Source organism: Phyllobates terribilis, unplaced genomic scaffold (assembly GCF_046119375.1).
Source record: "Phyllobates terribilis strain yellow unplaced genomic scaffold, ASM4611937v1 Scaffold_4__5_contigs__length_816908805, whole genome shotgun sequence".
Classification (NCBI taxonomy): Eukaryota; Metazoa; Chordata; class Amphibia; order Anura; family Dendrobatidae; genus Phyllobates; species Phyllobates terribilis.
Genome location: NW_027362764.1, coordinates 692,593,179 through 692,609,724, shown reverse-complemented (window position 1 = coordinate 692,609,724; position 16,546 = coordinate 692,593,179). Strand labels below are relative to the sequence as shown.

Sequence of the window (16,546 nt, the reverse complement as noted above, 5' to 3'; positions counted from 1 at the left end):
AGTAAAGGCTAGGTATTCAGCTGGGGGCTGATATTAGTAGCCTGGGAAGCTCCGTGGGTATTACCCCCTTCCCAGACTTCAAACATCTGCCCCAGCCGTCTGCTTAACCTCCGCTAGAGACTATAATGATGGGGGATCCCACGCCAATTTTCTTTTTAAAAAATCCTTTATTTTAACACTAAATGACAATTGAGGGGTTAATAAAGATGCAGTCCCTAAATTATTATTAATTTTGTAATTAATTTTTCCCAAAAATGTTGACGTGGGCTTCGCCATATTTTTGTGTCCAGCCAGGTACAGCAGGCAGGAACGGGCTGCCCCCAACCACCAGCTGCCTATTTGTACCTGGCCGGACACAACAATATAGGGAAGCCCTTTTTTTTTTAATTATTTCATGAAATAATTTAAAAAAAAAGACGTGGGGCTTCGCCCTATTTTTGTGTCCAGCCAGGTACAACTAGGCAGATGGGGGCTGGAATCTGCAGCGCAGGGAGACCCAAGCTTTCTGGGCCCCCCCCGCTGCAAATTGCAGTCCGCAGCCACCCCGGAAAATGGCGCGTTCATAGAAGCGCCATCTTCTGGCGCTGTACCCAACTCATCCAGGGCCCTGGTGCGGTGGCTCACTGGGTAATAAAGGGGTTAGGGCCAGCTTGGTATTATCAGCTGGCCCTAAGCCCGAAATTCATGGGGTCACGCCAATATTAGACATGACCACCATGAATTTCTAGTAATGTAATTAAAAAAAACACAAACATCCAGAATAAAGTCCTTTAATTGAAATAAAGACACAATTTTTTAATGTTCTAAATTAAACCATACTTACCATCACGCCCATTCCAGCTGAAGCCAACGATCTCCTGCAATAAAAGTAAAATAATAAAGCAACCTCATCCTTACCTTTCCATGGTTCCCAGGACCGGTCCAGCTCTGCTACATTCACATGACAAGCTGCACCGCAGCAGAACGCTGCCGTTCAGCTTGCCATGCGGCAGACACTGAGAAGCGCAGGCATACTTGTGCTCCTCAGTGTCTGACTGTGACGGCATCCAGATGAGCCGAGATCATGTCCAATGAACTCGGCTCACCTCATGCACGTCACTGACAGCGTGGGAAAATTCTCCTGCTCCCCGCATGCGCAGTAGAAGTTTCCCACGCTGTCAGTGACGGACGTCCAGGAGGTGAGCTGAGTTCATTGTCGGCTCATCTGGATGCCGTCACAGCGAGACACTGAGGAGCACAAGCATGCCTGCGCTTCTCAGTGTCTGCGGGATGACAGGCTGGATGGCGGCGTTCTGCTGCGGTCCAGCCTGTCATCTCGATGTAGCAGAGCTGAAGCTGTCCTGGGAACCATGGAGAGGTAAGGATGAGGTTGGTTTATTATTTTTCTTTTATTGCAGGAGATCGTTGGCTTCAGCTGGAATGGGCGTGATGGTAAGTATGGTTTAATTTAGAACAATAAAGAATTGTGTCTTTATTTCAATTAAAGGACTTTATTCTGGGTGTTTGTGTTTTTTTTAACTTTGACTATGGGGTTAGTAATGGGGGTGTCTTATAGACGCCTCTCCATTACTAACCTGGGCTTGATGTCAGCTGGCATTATAAGCTGACATCAACCCCAACCCTATTACCCCCTGCCACCGCACCAGGGCAGCGTGGAAGAGCGAGGCTAAGTGCCAGAATTGGCGCATCCTATGGATGCGCCATTTCTGGGGCGGCTGACGGCTGGTGTTTCTAGCCTGGGAGGGGGCCAATATTCATGGCTCCCTTCCTGGGCTATTAATATCAGCCCCCAGCTGTCTGCCTAGCCTTTGCTAGCTATTAAATTAGGGGGGACCCCACGTCATTTTTTTTGGGGGGTCCCCCATTTTAATAGCTAGTAAAGACTAGGTATTCAGCTGGGGGCTGATATTAGTAGTCTGGGAAGCTCCGTGGGTATTACCCCCTTCCCAGGCTTCAAACATCTGCCCCAGCTGTCTGCTTAACCTCCGCTAGAGCCTAAAATTAAGGGGAACCCCACGCCAATTTTTTTAATAATAAATCCTTTATTTTAATACTAAATGACAAGTACAGTAACCAACACTATCACTGTACTTCATATATATGTGACTGACATGTTTCTATCTATCTAATCTATGTGTGAAGCTCTATTCTGTCTGTTATAAATTGTCGGGTACCGCTGCTGAATTGCCGGCCGGCTTTTTTAAAGAGACGGTGCATGAAAACACTATTATTTGTTTTAATAAATCCTTTACACTAAATGACAAGTACAGTAAGCAATACTGTCACTGTACTTCATATATATGTGACTGACATGTTTCTATCTATCTAATCTATGTGTGAAGCTCTATTCTTTATATTCTAAATTGTCGGGTGCCGGCTTATGCCGCTGCTGAATTGCCGGCTTTTCATATATTGTCACAGAAGCGATGCGAACTTCCCAGCTCCGGACACAGCGCAGCGCTTCTGTGACAAGTGAAAGCTGTCAGCACAGAAGCCCTGCGCTGTGTCCGGAGCTGGGAATACGCAGCGATGTGTCAGTTTCAGCACAGAAGCGCTGACTGTCTGGACCTACCGCCGCTGTATTTTAACTCCCTCCACCTTATATTAACTCCGACATGGCAGGGATACGGCCACGGCAGCTTATTAACACCCCCAGAGTATCCCCGCATGTCAATTTCTGAAAGTTCAAAAGCATTACCGGCGTATAAGACGACCCCAGACTAGACAGAAGATTTTTCAGTCTTCAAAAGTCGTCTTATACGCCGGAATATACGGTAAATAAGCAACAATGCTGGAGGTCCACAGTGATGAAAAGGATGCTGGTATTTTGCAAGGATTAAATAGCGCAAGAGAGAAAGCAAATGAAAAGAAGAAAGGAGCATGTGTGCGCTTGTGAAAAAAGGAATGGAAAAAAGGCATAGAGGAGAGTGACCCCTGCTGGTGGAAGTAAGAAAAAGCAAAAGCCTACAGCACCTGGTATTCCCAGGCAGTCTCCCATCCAAGTACTAACCAGGCCCAACCCTGCTTAGCTTCCAAGATCAGACAAGATCGGGCGTGTTCAGGGTGGTGTGGCCGTAGGCAGAGACAGGCCTCTCACTTGCTGCTTTTCCACTTTGACGTCCGGTTGCCGGCTGCCCTTTCCAGTGCTTAGTAAGACAAGGTGCTTTTGTGCTTTCTTTTCTCTTCACTTTTTTGCTGGCTCCTTAACCCCTTAATAACATCTGACGTACTAATACGCGTCTGTGCCCTGGGACTTAAGAGCCAGACCCGTATTAGTACGTCATCGCGATCGCGCGCGCACACAGGCTGTGCGGGCGCGATCGCCGCCGGGTGTCAGCTGATTGTCACAGCTGACACCCGGTACTATGTGCAGGGAGCGGTCACGCACCGCTCCCAGCACATTAACCCCCGCGATGCTGCGATCGAAGTCGATCGAAGTCGATCGCGGCATTGCGGGGGCAAGGGGAGGTGATCGGCGATACTCACCTCCTCTTCCGGCTTCCAGCGCAGTCTGCAAAGGCTTCCCAGGTGTTGCCATGACGACCCGATGTCGTCATGACAACATCCGGGTCACCAGAGAGCAGGAAGATTGCTTGGACATGCGCAGTGCATCTCCAAGCAATCTTCACACTGTGCACTTCTGACAGCCTTCATGGCATAGGGATGGTGCTCCATTCCTGTGCCATGCAGGCGATCAGAAAAAAAAAAGTGAAAGTCCCAGAGTGGGACAAAGTAATAAAGTGTATAAACTGTGTGAAAGTGGAAAAAAAAAAAAAAAAAAATGTGCAAAAATATTATAAAAAAATAAAAAAAATAATACACCAAAAATAAAAATATAATGTACCCATCAATAAATATTATTATAAAAAAAATAAAAAAAAAACAATAAAAGTACACATATTTGGTATCGCCGCGTCCGGAACAACCTGACCTATAAAACTGTCCCACTAGTTAACCCCTTCAGTGAACACGGTAAAAAAAAAAAAAAAAAAAACAAGCAAAAAACAATGCTTTATCACCATACCGCCAAACAAAAAGTGGAATAACACGCGATCAAAAAGACGCATATAAATAAAAATGATACCGCTGAAAACGTCATCTCGTCCCGCAAAAAACAAGCCGCCATATAGCTCCATCAGCCGAAAAATAAAAAAGTTATAGCTCTCAGAATAAAGCAATACTAAAAAATATTTTTTTCTATAAAATAGCTTTTATTGTGTATAAGCGCCAAAACATAGAAAAATGATACAAATGTGGTACCGCTGTAAACGTACTGACCCGAAGAATAAAGCTGCCTCATCAATTTTACCACACGCGGAACAGAATAAAAAAAAAAAAAAAAAAACAATTCCTGAATTGTTGGTTTTTGTTTATTCTGCCTCCCAAAAATCGGAATAGAAAGCGATCAAAAAATGTCACGTGCCTGAAAATGGCACCAATAACAACGTCAAGTCATCCCGGAAAAAACGAGCCGTCACATGACTGTCTGCCAAAATCTGGAAAAATTATAGCTCTCAAAATATGGCGATGCAAAAACTAGATTTTACAAAAAATGCGTCTTTTAGTGTGTGACAGCTGTCAGTCATAAAAACCCCATATGATTCTGGCATTGCTGTAATCACACCGACCCGAAGAATAAAGTCGTCTAATCACTTATACCGCACAAGGAACGGCGTCAAAAATAAACTCTTGAGTTAGGATTGGGCTAGGGTTAGGGCTGGGTTTGGGGCTAGGGTTGTGCTGGGGCTAGGGTTGTGCTGGGGCTAGGGTTGTGCTGGGGCTAGGGTTGTGCTGGGGCTAGGGTTGTGCTGGGGCTAGGGTTGTGCTAGGGTTAGGGCTGGGGTTGGGATTTTTTTCAAAAGTAAGAAAAAAAGATGACGATATGGCGACTAGTGTTGAGAGCAAGTGCTCGCTACTTGAGTTTGCTCTGGTATGCATTTAGTATCGTGGGTATTTGAGTGACATGCTCGAGTCTCTGCCCCATATGCTTCGCGGCCAAAAAACTTTACGGGGATTGCCTGCCATGCACGAGCGATCCCCGCATGTTTTTTTTTGGGTGTCTAATAACCGTGAAACATGCGGAGCAGGGACTCGAGCATGTCACTCGAGCACACGCTGTACATGGTGCATACCTGAGTACCCGATGCAAACTCAAGTAGCGAGCACTTGCGCTCAAGAATAATGAAAACTTATTCAATATGATGACCTAACGTAAACAAATAATGTGCCGTACCTCTGGGTTCAAAATGTTCACTATACACCTTAATAAAATCTTTGAGGGGTATAGTTTCCAAAATGGGGACACTTGTGGTGGAGCTCCACTGTTTAGGCACATCACGGGCTCTCCAAACGCGACATGGTGTCCGCTAACAAATTGAATGGAAAATCGGCTCAAATTGTTAGCGGACGCCATGTTGCGTTTGGAGAGCCCCTGTGTGTCCAAACATTGGAGCTCCCCCACAACTGACCCCATTTTGGAAACTAGACCCCCCAAGGCACCTATCTAGATGCATAGTGAGCACTTAGAACCCCCAGGTGCTTCACAAATTGATTCGTAAAAATGAAAAAGTGAAAATAAAACACTTTTTCATTTTTATGAATCAATTTGTGAAGCACCTGGGGTTCCAAGTGCTCACTATGAATCTAGATAGGTGCCTTGGGGGGTCTAGTTTCCAAAATGGGGTCACTTGTGGGGGAGCTCCAATGTTTGGGCACACAGGGACTCTCTAAATGCAACATGGTATCCGCTAACAAATTGAATGGAAAATCGGCTCAAATTGTTAGCGGACACCACATTGCGTTTGGAGAGCCCCTCTGTGCCCAAACTTTGGAGCTCCCCCACAAGTGACCCCATTTTGGAAACTAGACCCCCCAAGGCACCTTTCTAGATGCATAGTGAGCACTTGGAACCCCCAGGTGCTTCACAAATTGATTCGTAAAAATGAAAAAGTGAAAAAAAAAACACTTTTTCATTTTTATGGATCAATTTGTGAAGCACCTGGGGTTCCAAGTGCTCACTATGAATCTAGATAGGTGCCTTGGGGGGTCTAGTTTCCAAAATGGGGTCACTTGTGGGGGAGCTCCAATGTTTGGGCACACAGGGACTCTCTAAATGCAACATGGTATCCGCTAACAAATTGAATGGAAAATCGGCTCAAATTGTTAGCGGACACCACATTGCGTTTGGAGAGCCCCTCTGTGCCCAAACTTTGGAGCTCCCCCACAAGTGACCCCATTTTGGAAACTAGACCCCCCAAGGCACCTTTCTAGATGCATAGTGAGCACTTGGAACCCCCAGGTGCTTCACAAATTGATTCGTAAAAATGAAAAAGTGAAAAAAAAAACACTTTTTCATTTTTATGAATCAATTTGTGAAGCACCTGGGGTTCCAAGTGCTCACTATGAATCTAGATAGGTGCCTTGGGGGGTCTAGTTTCCAAAATGGGGTAACTTGTGGGGGAGCTCCAATGTTTGGGCACACAGCGACTCTCTAAATGCAACATGGTATCCGCTAACAAATTGAATGGAAAATCGGCTCAAATTGTTAGCGGACACCACATTGCGTTTGGAGAGCCCCTCTGTGCCCAAACTTTGGAGCTCCCCCACAAGTGACCCCATTTTGGAAACTAGACCCCCCAAGGCACCTTTCTAGATGCATAGTGAGCACTTGGAACCCCCAGGTGCTTCACAAATTGATTCGTAAAAATGAAAAAGTGAAAAAAAAAACACTTTTTCATTTTTATGAATCAATTTGTGAAGCACCTGGGGTTCCAAGTGCTCACTATGAATCTAGATAGGTGCCTTGGGGGGTCTAGTTTCCAAAATGGGGTCACTTGTGGGGGAGCTCCAATGTTTGGGCACACAGGGACTCTCCAAATGCAACATGATATCCGCTAACAAATTGTCGGCTCAAATTGTTAGCGGATATCATGTTGCATTTGGAGAGTCCCTGTGTGCCCAAACATTGGAGCTCCTCCACAAGTGACCCCATTTTGGAAACTAGACCCCCCAAGGCACCTATCTAGATGCATAGTGAGCACTTGGAACCCCTAGGTGCTTCACAAATTAATTCGTAAAAATGAAAAAGTGTTTTTTTTTTCACTTTTTCATTATTACGAATCAATTTGTGAAGCACCTGGGGGTTCCAAGTGCTCACTATGCATCTAGAAAGGTGCCCTGGGGGGTCTAGTTTCCAAAATGGGGTCACTTGTGGGGGAGCTCCAAAGTTTGGGCACAGAGGGGCTCTCCAAACGCAATGTGGCGTCCGCTAACAATTTGAGCCGATTTTCCATTCAATTTGTTAGCGGATACCATGTTGCATTTAGAGAGTCCCTGTGTGCCCAAACATTGGAGCTCCCCCACAAGTGACCCCATTTTGGAAACTAGACCCCCCAAGGCACCTATCTAGATGCATAGTGAGCACTTGGAACCCCTAGGTGCTTCACAAATTGATTCGTAAAAATGAAAAAGTGTTTTTTTTTTCACTTTTTCATTATTACGAATCAATTTGTGAAGCACCTGGGGGTTCCAAGTGCTCACTATGCATCTAGAAAGGTGCCTTGGGGGGTCTAGTTTCCAAAATGGGGTCACTTGTGGGGGAGCTCCAAAGTTTGGGCACAGAGAAGCTCTCCAAACGCAATGTGGTGTCCGCTAACAATTTGAGCCGATTTTCCATTCAATTTGTTAGCGGATACCATGTTGCATTTAGAGAGTCCCTGTGTGCCCAAACATTGGAGCTCTCCCACAAGTGACCCCATTTTGGAAACTAGACCCCCCAAGGCACCTATCTAGATGCATAGTGAGCAGTTGGAACCCCCAGGTGCTTCACAAATTGATTCATAAAAATGAAAAAGTGTTTTTTTTTTCACTTTTTCATTGTTACGAATCAATTTGTGAAGCACCTGGGGGTTCCAAGTGCTCACTATGCATCTAGATAGGTGCCTTGGGGGGTCTAGTTTCCAAAATGGGGTCACTTGTGGGGGAGCTCCAATGTTTGGGCACACAGGGACTCTCTAAATGCAACATGGTGTCCTCTAACAAATTTAACGGAAAATCGGCTCAAATTGTTAGCGACACCATGTTGCGTTTGGAGAGCCGCTGTGTGCCCAAACATTGGAGCTCCCCCACAAGTGACCCCATTTTGGAAACTAGACCCCCCAAGGCACCTATCTGGATGCATTGTGAGCACTTGGAACCCTCAGGTGCTTCACAAATTGATTCATAAAAATGAAAAAGTGTTTTTTTTTTCACTTTTTCATTGTTACGAATCAATTTGTGAAGCACCTGGGGGTTCCAAGTGCTCACTATGCATCTAGAAAGGTGCCTTGGGGGGTCTAGTTTCCAAAATGGGGTCACTTGTGGGGGAGCTTCAAAGTTTGGGCACACATGGGCTCTCCAAACACAACATGGCGTCCGCTAATTATTCAAGCAAATTTTACAATCAAAAAGTCAAATAGCGCTCCTTCCCTTCCGAGCCCTGCCGTGCGCCCAAACAGTATTTTTTTTTTCAAATATTGGGTATCTGCGTGCCCAGGGGAAATTGCACAACAAATTTTGGGGTCCATTTTTTCTTGTTACCCCTGTGAAAATAAAAAAAATTGGGTCTAAATTAACATTTTTGTGATAAAAGTTAAATGTTCATTTTTTTCTTCCACATTCAAAAAATTCCTGTGAAGCACCTGAAGGGTTAATAAAGTTCTTGAATGTGGTTTTGAGCACCTTGAGGGGTGCAGTTTTTAGAATGGTGTCACTTTTGGGTATTTTCTGTCATAAAGACCTCTCAAAGTGACTTCAAATGTGATGTGGTCCCTAAAAAAATGGTTTTGTAAATTTTGTTGGAAAAATGAGAAATCGCTGGTCAACTTTTAACCCTTATAGCTCCCTAACAAAAAAAAATGTTGGTTCTAAAATTGTGCTGATGTAAAGTAGACATGTGGGAAATGTTATTTATTAACTATTTTGTGTGACATATCGCTCTGATTTCAGGGCTTAAAAATTCAAATTTTGAAAATTGCAAAATTTTCAAAATTTTCGCCAAATTTCCGTTTTTTTCACAAATAAACGCAAGTGATATCGAAGAAATTTTTCCACAATCATGAAGTACAATATGTCACGAAAAAACAATCTCAGAATCAGGGGGATCCGTTGAAGCGTTCGAGAGTAATTACCTCATAAAGTGACAGTGGTCAGAATTGTAAAAATTGGCCCGGTCATTAACGTGCAAACCACCCGCGGGGCTTAAGGGGTTAAAAAGGTCTTGTAGACAGAACGCCCCGCTCAGAGCCGCTGAGCTCACTGATCGGCTGCCGCGCTGTCGACGGAACGTCAGCATCGCGGCCAATGCCACAGGCTGGGAGCAGCGGCGAGACTCACCGGTAGACCTGGGTAGGGTGAGTAGAGCGTGGTTAGTTGCTTTCTAATAGCCTGCAGCCGGGGATTAACTTTTAATGAAAGGGAGCAACCCTTTTGACTGTCTGCAGCACGCCGTACCTAGGAAGCGCACACTCACACACAGCGAGCATGCACAAGTTGCTCGCACGAGACCACATTCCCTATTTGCACCTGCAGCTTTTCCGCCACCATGCGTCAGACTCTCCTGCCTGTCTTATTATTATTTCAGGGCCTTAGCAGGAACCACCCCCTCAATTCCCTCCAGCTCCTTCCTAGCACTGAGGTTAGCTCCTGGGCAGCTGTCTGATTGGGTTAGTTACACAAGCTTCTTTGAAGAAGAAGACGTTACTTCTGCTGGCCCTCGTTAGGCGGTCGCCCTCTAAAACCATCCCCTGGGCAGCTGCTGAAAGCCTGGCCCCTTCACAGCGCGAGATGCTTTTAACGCCATCATTTGCATACGGCCGGCTGCGGGGTCAATAAGCACTCCTAGCCGTGGCAAGGAGCTCGGTGTGAGGCCTGGTAGAGGCGGCGGGGTTGCGTCCTTATCTTAGAGGTCTTGGGGGACTTGGGAGGCTTGGAACTTCCAGCCTCTACTTTACGTAAGGTCGGTGTCCAGCAAGGCGCCACTCCATGCTAGCCGAGCTGGGCAAGATGGCAAAACGTCATCAAAATTGTCTACAATACCTGGTGTTCTCAGGAGGTGTCCCAACCAAGTATTTCCGAACCCATCTCTGCTTTGCTTCCGAGATCGGACGTATCCAAGGTGGTATGGCCAGTAGACGCTGCTTGGCCCATCGCCCGGCCAGCCTTCCTCAGGCTCGCGTGGGGACGAGAACTCTGGCCGTTCTGGGGCGGTCTCCGAAGGACCGATGCATAGGCTGTGCCGTCCCTATAGGTGTTGTTTGTTGAGCAATGAAACACCTGCCGCATCAGATGTGTTTAAAAATGGCTCGGCGCAGGGTCTCCTGCAGGCTAAACCGTTCATCGCGGGGATGTGACAGAAAGAGCAAGCTGGACCCACAACTTGGGGTGGAGCGAAACGCCCAGGAGTGAATGAAGGAAGAGGGTGAGATGGTTGCGAGTGAATTTGAGCTGCTCTTCGGGGGGGGTCGTGTGGCCTGCAAAGGTGTTTTGCTTGGGTTGTGCTGTAAACTGGCCTCCAGGTCAGCGGTGGTTTCCTCCAGTCATGCGGGAGTCGCTGGTCCTGGTGAAAAGAAGCCTAGTATTAAAAGTAAATAAGCAACAATGCTGGAGGCCCACGGTGATGAGAAGGATGCTGGTATTTTGCAAGGATTAAATAGCGCAAGAGAGAAAGCAAATGAAAAGAAGAAAGGAGCATGTGTGCGCTTGTGAAAAAAGGAATGGAAAAAAGGCATAGAGGAGAGTGACCCCTGCTGGTGGAAGTAAGAAAAAGCAAAAGCCTACAGCACCTGGTATTCCCAGGCAGTCTCCCATCCAAGTACTAACCAGGCCCAACCCTGCTTAGCTTCCAAGATCAGACAAGATTGGGCGTGTTCAGGGTGGTGTGGCAATAGGCAGAGACAGGCCTCTCACTTGCTGCTTTTCCACTTTGACGTCCGGTTGCCGGCTGCCCTTTCCAGTGCTTAGTAAGATAAGGTGCTTTTGTGCTTTCCTTTCTCTTCAGTTTTTTGCTGGCTCCTTAAAAAGGTCTTGTAGACAGAACGCCCCGCTCAGAGACGCTGAGCTCACTGATCTGCTGCCGCGCTGTCGACGGAATGTCAGCGTCGCGGCCAATGCCACAGGCCCGGGAGCAGCGGCGAGACTCACCGGTAGACCTGGGTAGGGTGAGTAGAGTGCGGTTAGTTGCTTTCTAATAGCCTGCAGCCGGGGATTAACTTTTAATGAAAGGGAGCAACCCTTTTGACTGTCTGCAGCGCGCCGTACCTAGGAAGCGCACACTCACACACAGCGAGCATGCACAAGTTGCTCGCACGAGACCACATTCCCTATTTGCACCTGCAGCTTTTCCGCCACCATGCGTCAGACTCTCCTGCCTGTCTTATTATTATTTCAGGGCCTTAGCAGGAACCACCCCCTCAATTCCCTCCCGCTCCTTCCTAGCACTGAGGTTAGTGTAGCACCCTGAGGATTCGGCTGCTACAGGGGTATTGCACCTCAAGCCAGAGGTGTGATATTCCACTCCCGGGTAAGGATGGAGTGTGGAGCTGAGCTCAGTAGGCTGCATGCACTACACACATCCCATTTCCGGAGGGCAGACCAACGGTACTCCCACTTAGAAATGTGCAGGTACGACCGAGTCTGTCCTTGGCTGGAGTGGGAGGGGGGGTGGAACATCCCAGTAGTGTAGGGGCAGATAGGGGGAGCAGTCTGGGTAAAGTTAGGAGCTCATTGGGTGCTGGTCACCTGAGCTCACACATAGAGGGAGTATATAAGGTGGGCACCATCTTAGGACAGGGTCTTTTTGCAGAGTGAGGGTCAGTCTGTCAGTCTTTTGTGGAGTGAGTAGAGGAAGAAAGCAGAAGAGCAGAGCAGCCCCAGGCCAAGAGAGAGGAGAAAGAAAGACCCAGAGGGGGAGAAAGAAGGAACTCTGAGAGCCCAAACTAAATCCAAGGGTGAAGAGTTGGCAACAGGGTACCGGATCCCAAGCTGGCAGAGGCTACAGCACACCTTAGCCAGAGACCGGAGGTCGTGGGCAGGATCTGCCACGACCACCCACTAAATCCACCCGGAAGGCAGACCAGGAATAGGGTCAGGGAACCCAGAGACAAGGGTTTACCACCAAGAGGCCCGAGGGAGCCGGACATAGGTGGATCCCTGGTGGGGAAGGCCAGAGAAGAGGACAGGACAGAAAGGGAGCTCAGAACCACGCTCCGGAACTACTTGGGGGTTGGTCGAGTCCAGGACCTGGTGGACGCAGCACGGCTCGGGTGGTCACTCAAGGCCGGAGTGACCGGTACAAAAACAGCAGTAAGTAAAAACCCTGAACTGCACAACCCGACTCTGACTCTCATTACCATCTTCACTGCACTTCCACAACCACCATCCTCTGCACCTGACCCCCTGAGGCCATACCCCTCCCGTTGGGGGTTATACTACCGAAGCTGCACAAACACCATCAGCCTCAGCGGACCCTGCTGCAGCGGCGGCCGTACTGACCGCAATTCAACGGGTGGCGTAGTCGACATAAAAGAACATCTAGTAACATCATAAGGACTGCCACACACTGAGCTTGACACCCTGGGCACGGACCGGGTCACCGCCACTCGGAGACTACAACCCCCATCTGATCCGGCTCCGGGTATTCCCCAAACAACACTGGCCCAGGGGGCGCATCAACTTTGGCGTAGTCGGCAGGATAACGTGCCCGCAACAACCGGGTACTGCGTGCCTGAAGAAAAGTTCACCGTTACCTCAAAAAGAAGTCTCCTGCCGGTTCCGGAGGGTCCCCGCCAACGGGCCCCATCACAGGTCGTTTCCCGCCGGTTGTCCGCCATTTGCAGCTTTTTCCCGCCATCCATGGAGTTTCCCGCCACTGGGAGACGATTCCCGCCATTTCCAAAGATTTCCCGCCTTGGGGGAGCGGACGCCATTATGGGCGTGCCAGAGGGTGGCAAAAGGCCACCTCCCATCGTGGGCCAGGTCGAAGAATGGCGCCAAAAGTGGAAACCGCCCCCACCAGCAGAGACTGTGATGATTGATATGTCCATCAGCGTGAGAGAACTGCCCCTGGAACTGACAATCACAAAGTTGCCCCGGGACCACCTTCAATGTGGGCGGAGACAAAAGAAAAGAACGAAGATGGGTGCCGCCTGGAGCAGTCCAGAGAGAGCGCACCCGGAGACGAGAAGCCTGGAGAAGAGTCCAGAGAAAGCACACCCGGAGATGGAGGGAGAGCCAGGCAGCACCGACCCAGTGGTCAGGAGCCTGATGCGGGCCGCCACTCCAGGCAGCACCGACCCAGTGGTCAGGAGCCTGTTGCCGGTCGCCACTCCAGAAAGCCTGCTGGAGATTCTAGCACAGCTCCCCCGAGATCGGGAGTGTGCACAGACTGCGCTGGAGGGCCTCGCACAGAGGTTGGCCCGGGTGCAACGAGAGACGTTGGCGGAGTGGAGCCGAGAGATGGCCCAGCAGACCGAGACTCGTCAGCGGAGCACGCCACCCGAGACGAGGAGACAGACCGCCTCTGAGGATGGCGCAGGAGGACTGAAGGCCGGAGACGGCGCCGAGAAGGGAGCCGAACGAATGGAGGCAGGTAAAGGGGACGTCACTACCCCGAGCCGGGAAACCGCGTGCCTGCCCCAGCTCCCCGTCGCAGAGCCCGAAGTACCCCCTGCGGTGCCCGTCGCTGCAACGTCACCGCCGCAGACTAGGCCTCAAACGGAAGCCGCGACCCCTGTGACGTCACACGCCTCGACCCCGAGCGTGGTCAAGCAGGAAGTACCATCGGCCTGGTCGCAAGGCCTAGTACCCCCGGGCGACGCAATACCAACAGCGCCCCCTACCTCCGCGGAGCCCCCGGCCTGGTCGCAGGGCCAAGTAACACAGGGCGCCGCCGTTCTTACGGTGCCCTTTACTTTCAAGGTGCCCCAGGCCTGGTCGCAAGGCCTGGTTAACCCGGGCGCCGCTACCACCACTGCGCCCATAAAAACAAGAGTGCCGCACCTGGGTGAAGACCTGTTCGCCCAACATACGTGCCCGGATGGGCAGCCCTTCGTATGGCCCCAGGAATACATCCAGCTGGAGCTGCAAAAAGCAAGGGCCATGTGCGAACCCCTGATCCCGGCTCCAAAGCCCATAAAGAGGATCTCGCCCCCGCTAGAAGAGACCCAGTTTGAGTGGGATCCCACCGGAGAAGACCTCATGGGGTTCACTCAGGAGACACGGGCAGCCGCAGCGGAGCGTGCAGAGTGCTGCCGCCAGCAGCTCGAGGTCTTTGAGAGGGAGCGGAGAGAGAGGCGGGTCCGGGAACAGCAAGCCCAAATAAGGAGCGCGGAGCAGAAGAGCCGGACCAGGAGAAACCCCCGTGCAGCGCATGGTCCCCGTACCATCGGGACTGTGATAAAGTTCAATCTGCAGCATGGGTGGGGTTTCATCAGGGATCACCGCACCCCAGGCGACGTCTTCGTGACCAGGAGAGACGTTGAGTCCCACCTACCGGAGGGACACAGAGGTCGTGACCTGTATTTAGGGGACGAGGTCACCTTCACCCGGCACAAGTGTGCCAAAGGACCCTACGCCCTCCATGTGCATCGCCTGACGGAGGAGGAGCTGCGGTGTGAGGAGGAGCAAGAGGACCCGGACGGGTCTGAAACTGAAACTGTCCACAAAGAAAGAGCAGGAGGACGCCGTCGTTGAGTACGGTAGTGAAGAGACTGTATATAGTTACCCGTAAGGGTACCAAAAACTGTTGCTGCTATTATAGTCCCCGTTGGGACCAGCGAATTGAACTGTTAACCCGTGTGTCCCCTATCCATAACCTGGCCGAGGACTGAGAGCGGCCACCTTCCCTATTGTATATAGTTGCGCTTCCTAAAGCGCCCCCTACTGGTTTTATAGGAAAACCATTTTCTTAAAGAAACTGTTGCACTATACCCGGTCACAAGTTGCACCGTGACCGGAGGTACCAGAAGACAAGAATGTTTCTAATGAAAAGTTTTTATGAAAAGTTTTATATGATGTTTTATTATGTTGTTTATGCAAAAATTGTATGTTTTGGTGTTTTGTTTTCTTACAGCCCGAGGACGTGCTGTGATTTACCAGGGGGGAATGTAGCACCCTGAGGATTCGGCTGCTACAGGGGTATTGCACCTCAAGCCAGAGGTGTGATATTCCACTCCCGGGTAAGGATGGAGTGTGGAGCTGAGCTCAGTAGGCTGCATGCACTACACACATCCCATTTCCGGAGGGCAGACCAACGGTACTCCCACTTAGAAATGTGCAGGTACGACCGAGTCTGTCCTTGGCTGGAGTGGGAGGGGGGGTGGAACATCCCAGTAGTGTAGGGGCAGATAGGGGGAGCAGTCTGGGTAAAGTTAGGAGCTCATTGGGTGCTGGTCACCTGAGCTCACACATAGAGGGAGTATATAAGGTGGGCACCATCTTAGGACAGGGTCTTTTTGCAGAGTGAGGGTCAGTCTGTCAGTCTTTTGTTGAGTGAGTAGAGGAAGAAAGCAGAAGAGCAGAGCAGCCCCAGGCCAAGAGAGAGGAGAAAGAAAGACCCAGAGGGGGAGAAAGAAGGAACTCTGAGAGCCCAAACTAAATCCAAGGGTGAAGAGTTGGCAACAGGGTACCGGATCCCAAGCTGGCAGAGGCTACAGCACACCTTAGCCAGAGACCGGAGGTCGTGGGCAGGATCTGCCACGACCACCCACTAAATCCACCCGGAAGGCAGACCAGGAATAGGGTCAGGGAACCCAGAGACAAGGGTTTACCACCAAGAGGCCCGAGGGAGCCGGACATAGGTGGATCCCTGGTGGGGAAGGCCAGAGAAGAGGACAGGACAGAAAGGGAGCTCAGAACCACGCTCCGGAACTACTTGGGGGTTGGCCGAGTCCAGGACCTGGTGGACGCAGCACGGCTCGGGTGGTCACTCAAGGCCGGAGTGACCGGTACAAAAACCACAGTAAGTAAAAACCCTGAACTGCACAACCCGACTCTGACTCTCATTACCATCTTCACTGCACTTCCACAACCACCATCCTCTGCACCTGACCCCCTGAGGCCATACCCCTCCCGTTGGGGGTTATACTACCGAAGCTGCACAAACACCATCAGCCTCAGCGGACCCTGCTGCAGCGGCGGCCGTACTGACCGCAATTCAACGGGTGGCGTAGTCGACATAAAAGAACATCTAGTAACATCATAAGGACTGCCACACACTGAGCTTGACACCCTGGGCACGGACCGGGTCACCGCCACTCGGAGACTACAACCCCCATCTGATCCGGCTCCGGGTATTCCCCAAACAACACTGGCCCAGGGGGCGCGTCATTAGCTCCTGGGCAGCTGTCTGATTGGGTTAGTTACACAAGCTTCTTTGAAGAAGAAGACGTTACTTCTGCTGGCCCTCGTTAGGCGGTCGCCCTCTAAAACCATCCCCTGGGCAGCTGCTGAAAGCCTGGCCCCTTCACAGCGCGAGATGCTTTTAACGCCATCATTTGCATACGGCCGGCTG

General features: G+C 50.0%; 2 non-coding genes across 2 annotated transcripts; both read right to left on the bottom strand.

Moving 5' to 3' along the window:
* Nucleotides 1-2,961: 2,961 nt before the first annotated feature.
* On the bottom strand, nucleotides 2,962-3,080 carry LOC141266365 (5S ribosomal RNA). The gene has a single exon (XR_012320404.1). It is a non-coding gene; the product is annotated as a 5S ribosomal RNA (ribosomal RNA).
* Nucleotides 3,081-10,808: 7,728 nt separating this feature from the next.
* LOC141266804 (5S ribosomal RNA) lies at nucleotides 10,809-10,927 on the bottom strand. The gene has a single exon (XR_012320827.1). It is a non-coding gene; the product is annotated as a 5S ribosomal RNA (ribosomal RNA).
* Nucleotides 10,928-16,546: the final 5,619 nt, after the last annotated feature.